This window comes from Paralichthys olivaceus, chromosome 6, assembly GCF_024713975.1.
Source record: "Paralichthys olivaceus isolate ysfri-2021 chromosome 6, ASM2471397v2, whole genome shotgun sequence".
Taxonomy (NCBI): domain Eukaryota; kingdom Metazoa; phylum Chordata; class Actinopteri; order Pleuronectiformes; family Paralichthyidae; genus Paralichthys; species Paralichthys olivaceus.
This window is the reverse complement of record NC_091098.1, coordinates 3,750,373-3,757,154: the sequence shown is the minus strand read 5'-3', so window position 1 is coordinate 3,757,154 and position 6,782 is coordinate 3,750,373. Positions and strand designations below refer to the sequence as shown.

The 6,782-nt window shown below is 39.7% G+C and overlaps 1 long non-coding RNA gene across 1 annotated transcript; it reads left to right on the top strand.

Annotated features, from left to right (window-relative positions):
- Window positions 1-371: 371 nt before the first annotated feature.
- LOC138410514 (uncharacterized) lies at window positions 372-1,869 on the top strand. The gene is made up of 2 exons (XR_011243223.1): window positions 372-508; window positions 643-1,869. It is a non-coding gene; the product is annotated as an uncharacterized lncRNA (long non-coding RNA).
- The last annotated feature ends 4,913 nt before the right edge of the window (window positions 1,870-6,782 follow it).

Below are 6,782 nucleotides of genomic sequence, written 5' to 3'. Positions count from 1 at the left end.
CATTGACACAACCTTCAGGCCATAGTTCACAGCTTTTTGAAATTCAAACATCAAACTGCATCAAAACAAAAACATTTAGCTTTGAGGTCAAATTGATAAACAGGAAGTGATTCTGTGAATATACAGTGTCACAAAGAAATGCAATATGTCACCTTGTACTTTACATATACATTACATATATACATACCAGCCAAAAAATGTTGTCTTTTTAACTCTGTGTTCAAGTGAAAAATAAAATAGAGTAAAATCCATAAAATAAATGTTGTTATTATTAAACTGTTATTAATTATTATTAAATAATTATTAAACTGAATCTCCTCTCTCTCACTTCTGTCCTGTTTGGAGATGCCTTTAGGAAGTGATGCGAAATATAAGTATACAGTATATCACTTTATGTCCATTCTCTCTCAGGATCGTTGTGCACGGGGGAGCATTTACCAGAGAAATTGTACCTCTTTCAGCCAAACCATTTAACTTCCAAACAGAGTACCGACTCACAGAAGAGCAGGTAACAGTTTGTGTGTTAGACCAACTGAAGTAAACCAGTAAAATATACACACAAAAAAAACAAATCAAGGTCAAACTCAGGTCTGTGGATGTGTGTGTGGTTTGCAAACTGTTTCTTATGTGGTTTCTGCTCAGGCACTGGAGGTCAGTGATCACTACCCAGTGGAGGTTCTGCTGAAGGTCGTCAAGTCAAGATTCCCCTTCAATGATGCAACTTCTCTAACCAGCACAAAGTTCCTCTCTTTGTTTGTGCTCAGTCATTTTTTCTCTCAAGTGTTCACATGATAACTGAACAATATACCCTGTGCAGCTTTATGTTTGAAGACAATCTCAGGACAGCTTACTTCATGGACTTATGAGAACTGTATGATTATCCAATGTGTAGACGTGCCAAACATTGTCACTGTGAACACTCCACAGAAATGGCCCTACATGTTTCAGGTTCAGGGTTAGAAAAGAAAAAACCTGGGAATTACACAACTGTTTTATAATTCAACATATTGCGCAGTAATTCATAGCTGTGTTCCTGCAGGAGTCCTCAGTATGATTCAAACAAAAGAATATTTACATTATAGCACTATAGCAATAAAAACTCAGGAAAACAGCTCTTTTAATGATGATGATGATGATAATAGGTCAAGCATGACGATGCATTCACACCAAACCAGTCAATAATGTGACGCAATAGATGCATAATTAGCATTACTCACTTCACTCACTTGAGTTGAAATATTCCATTTAATAAACTTGAGCGAAAGATTTGTGTGATTTGATGTCACGAAAGCCAAGCAGCGTTGAGAATGAAACCCACAGTTGAACAAGTTCAACCCGATTTAGCAGGCTATCTAGTCATCCTCAGGAAGCCCTAGAAACAACAGTCATCCAGACGCGTTTCCTGGAGGAGATGGTAAAATTCCCCAAGCTGTGTTTACCTCCGGATGCTCTTTTGGAACATCACACAACTACGCTGGCTTCTCCAGCATTTCTACAACACGTACAATGCAGAAACAGTTGTCACTTCATCCAGCAGTCCCTGGGCAAATATTTTCAGATGGTGTTAACTCATGTTGCTCATATGAGTACAACAAGTAAACACAAAAGATAGCATAATCACGTATACACAAATGTGCAAGTGAGGAGGCGAATAAACATGTGCTGCAGCAAATCTGTAGCGTGGCTTCCTGTGGAGTTCAACTTAAGTGAACTTTGACCTGCAATATTCACTTCCCATATGCATATGTGTAAAAGGTTTGTTATGACATTTTGTATTCGAAAAAATCTTATCTTTGACAAAGCACTATTATTAAATGTTGATTTCTTATGAATGGAATAAACATTGCACTTTGTAAATACTTTTCCTGACATTTTGGTTTGGTTCTCTCGTTGTGTGTGTTTTGAGAATAGATGTTCTCCCTCTTTGTTTTGTCACAGAGCTTTTTAAATGTATCTTAAAACCTTGATAGTGTTAGGGAACATGGTCTCTTGTGAAAAAGAAAGAAAGCATCCTTTTCATGATTATGCCTGTGTACTTGATGCACAGGATTGAAGATGATTCTACACATTTTACCAAACTAATTTTTTATCTGCGACTCACTGCAATGTCGAAAACTTGTTGAGTTGTTGAGCTAGCTTCCCACTTCTTCCCCGGAGTCCCTGTGCCTTATCATCCACATTGTGGATTATGATGGTGGATCGCGAATCAGAGATCATGATCATAATGGCGGATCCTGTATCGTGCTGGCATCTGATCATAGTGGTGGACCATGATTGAAGTGGCAGCTGACGGTGCATCCTGATGGCGGCAGTGGATCATGATGATGTATTATGATGGTGGATCCTGATCATGGTGGCTGCTGATCATGGACTATGATTACAAGACTGCTTGATATACAATATATCTTCTCAGATTCCATTACTGACCATAATTCCTCAATACATTTACGTTCCATCATACTTCAAACTGTTTATTCTAACCAATGATGTAAATAATATTTTTCTGATGTTCTCCATTACACATGGCATCTATTGCACCTCTGTCCGTCCTGTGAGAGGGATCCCTCACACTTTTTCCCCCGTTAAAAGTTTTTTTTGTTTGTTTTTTCTTATTCTTGTTGAGGGTAAAGGACAGAGGATGTCACGCCTTGTTAAAGCCCGATGAGACGAGTTGTGATTTGTGAATATGGGCTATACAAATAAAATTTGAGTGACTGATTGACTGACAATACCAAGGAATACTTTGTTTGGTATTCCAGCTGCTGTCATTCCAAGGCACTGCCTGTGAAACCATCTTGTACATGCTCCACACTGAATCTACATTAGGATAAATACGTTAAAACCAATGAGGAAAATGTTTTTGAAAACTTTAGGAAACTTGAATAAAAATGCCTTCACCATCATCTCGGCCATCTGTACGGAGCACAAAATAACACATGGCAGAGTCTGATCTTACACAATAAACATGTTTTATCATCACAAAAATTACATGTTGCATAGAATCACCTGCATGACAAAAATCCCACAACTGGTGCCATCCCTCTGGAAGGTGTGGGTTATCTCGCCAAGCTGTCACTTGATGATAACCCAATACTCTATTCCAACTTCTTGAAATACTGTCTACAGGACAAGATTAAAATCCAGTTTTACATTTGTGCTGTCAACATGCATGAATCATTTATGGCATAGGTCACTAACAGGTAGACCGCGGTCCGAGTCCAGACCCAGAAGCCGTCCCAGACCCGGACCTACAGTACAGCCAAAACAGATGGTTGTGATTTAAAACCTGACGGGGCGCTTCTATTTGTAACTGGCACAGCTTTTGTGGTCTTTATGGTTTAGTGGATGAGGAAACGCACAGACCAATCGCATGCGCGTTAAGCCACCCCACGTGATACTACTGAGCCAAAGTTCAGAAACTGTGGCACTTGCTCCATAATGAACATTATCAAAAGTAAATATTGTTCAAGGCTCACCAATGAGCACCTCCACATCTGTATGAGAATGGCCCTGACTCCTTTGAAGCCCAGATTTCAAATCCTGGCAGGACGAGCTAGAGCTCAATTCTCTCACTGAGCAAAAAAGTGGAGGAGTGGGATAAAAGAGGGGAAGAAGTGATTCTAAAACTTCAGTTGTTAAGATGTGTTGAGATTTATTCTCTGTAAAATTGGTTGAGACTGTTGAGGCAAGATGTGAAACAGAAAAAGGGAAATTCAAGCCTTTGCTTTCTTTATTTGATTTTTCTTAAGTTAAGCACTTTATTTGAACATGCACAATTTTTACATTTTATTTATTTAGAAATGCAGCCCTACTTTTATTTATTTAAACAAGAGAACATTATACATATCTGCAATACATATATGTTCAGTTCTATGTTACGTGACAATAATATTTTTGAAACATACTGAATTCATTTGATTTAACAGTCAGATATTGAGTATATGCAGATGTTAATGTAACTACTAGGCAGTGGCAGCTCCTGACAAATTTCTCAGGGGGGGCAACTGTTGCAATGATGGCTGAGATGACCTGTTCAATGGGTAAAATAATAACAAATAAAAGTCAGATGGCTAACTTTACAGTGTTACATTGCATTGTTTAATTGGGTTTTCATGTTCAACCACTAGATGGCAACACCAGAATGTCTCAAATACAATACATTTGGTTCCACAATAAAACACTTCCACACTATCATCAAAACTGTAACTAATCCAATTTTTCCAGAACATATTCAGTATATATACAATACAGCTATTTATGATTCAACATTTGGAGAGTACAACATAACACAACTCACCATTTAATAACACACTCACTTATCACTTGAAATGTTTCTCATCTCTCTTTCAAGCAGGTAAAGTGATCAATTACCCTCTCATTGAAATCAGGCATGTTCCTGACAAGTTCTCTCTGCATGGAAAGCATGGCCAGTGCATTCAGACGTTCCTGTCCCATTGTATTTTCTCAGGAACATCTTGATTCTCTTTAAGGGAGCGCCTCCCGGCATGTGCGCGCTGTTTTTTGTTTTGTTTTTTTCCCCCCGCGCTGTACGTATCGTCCGAGCACGCATCAGTGCGTATGATGAGGACATGTCGCTGTATTGTATATATACTGTTAGCTGATTGATCCTCATTCATTCATTTATTTATTTTAATACATGTCAATGACTTGTTCACTTTGTACTCCCATAGTCTCTCTCTCTCTTTTTCTCTCTCATTTCAGATATCTCTGACCCCGGAACCTCAGGACAACAACTTTACCATTATTACTATTATTAATTACAATATCTCAGTAATTCATTATGATATGAATTGTGTCTGTTATCAATAATAATTAAATGTCTTTACACTGTTGTTTACATTTCAACTAGTCAGATCTAATACCTGATGGTGCTCAAGTGTTCCCGGTCTTTTATCGCTCCCCTACTTCCCCCTCTCCACTATCTCCCTCTCTCTTCTCTCCCCTCTTTTCCACCCATCTCTCCTCTCCTCCCCCCTTTTTCTTTGCTCACCCCAACCGGTCGAAGCAGATGACCGCCCACATTGAGCCTGGTTCTTCTAGAGGTTTCTCTCTGTTAATGAGGGAGTTTTTCCTCCACAGTCACCAAAGTGCTGCTCATTGTGGGAACTGTTGGGTTTCTCTATATTAATACGATTTTAAGGTCTTGACCTTCTATATAAAGTGCCTTGAGATAATGTATATTATGATTTGGCGCTATACAAATAAAATTGAATTGAATATATGTATATATATATAAGACTGCAGGCTTCAACAATGTCCCATTGAAAGTGAGGAGCAGCTTAAAAGGATAAAGGGAAAAGGTCAGAGCAACAGGAGAGAGGATGAAGGAGAGTTAGGGGTTCTGAGTTGTTGGGACCTGGTATCGGTGAACCATAGTTGGGCCTACATGTGTAGGCAAAAGCCTGACTGCATGTCTCCTTTGCTATGGAGACAAAGGAGAGCTTCCAGAACTCAGTCTCCCAGGGTGCTTCATCTTCACACATAGGTGGTAAAACTGCTCCTGAAGACAACTCTCAACCACTATTGGTCACTGTGTGCCCCATGACCCATGAGGTCACAAGGCCAATATAAAACGAGTTTCCCTTCTCCTGGCTCTCTTCTCTCTTCTGCCTCTTCCCCTGCTGACCGCTCCTGGAGGAGTAGGTTCTGGCCCTGCTCTCCCAGCCAGGGAGACTTCCTCCCTACACAAGCTCCTCAACTTCAAGCAGGCCTGCCTGGAGCAGACTGCTAAAACCTTCCAAAGGCAGTGACACGAGAGCCTGCCTAAGAACTTCAGCACAACTGGCCACGACACAAGGTCTGACCAGCAGATGATCAACAGGAGCCACAAACCAACAAGACCACTTCACTGGACTTCACACAGCACATCCAAAAAGGATCTTTCCCCCTTTTTCATGGACGGGTTAGAAGTTTGACTTGTGTTGTTGTGATATTTGGTAATTTGTTATTTGAAAGTTAATGTTCGTTCTGTTAGGCTTTTCATTTTCTTTGCATGCATTTTACTACTTTCTTTAACCTGGCACCAACACCTCACACACTCACCTCCACAAACTTAACACATACATGTGATCTCAGCCACATGGTCTCACTCCGGGGGGCCTTTTGTCTTCATAGTGGCCAGCTGCCATTTTGAATCTCAGTCACACACACACACACACACACACACACACACACACACACACATATGTATATGGTAGTTACACTTTTTTGTTAGTTTGTGTGTTTATACTTTTATTTTTTCATAATAAATGTTGCATAAGTGTGAATTTTGCCAACCTCTATACTGTCAAGAAAGAGAAGAGATACTTTATTGATCCCTCAAGGGTAAATTCTTTTTACACTCGTTTTTTTAGATGCACTTTTTTTTAACCCTGAAACACAATCCCACACAAAAAGGGCTCATAGACATGCACATTTGGTAATTCTGATTATAGTTATTTATTTAATTATTAATCAGAGTTCCAAATTTGTAGTCAGTAATTTCATGAGACTTATTCAATAATCTTTTCCCTTCCTTTGAAGGGTGGGTGTTAGCTGATTGATCCTCATGCTTGAAAAGGCAGCAGCAGAGCTGCCTCGTGGAACACACTGGGGAAGAGACTGGGCGAAGCTAAAGGTCCAGCAGAAAGTGCTGGACCCTTTAAGTTAAGTGTTTTGTCAGTTCTCTTTGTAAATTAAATTAAATAAAAAGATGTTGCTGAGCACCCAGTGCTCCCAGTTGGACTGGTTCATCTCCGGCTGTCGTGGTGGGTACCCCGTGG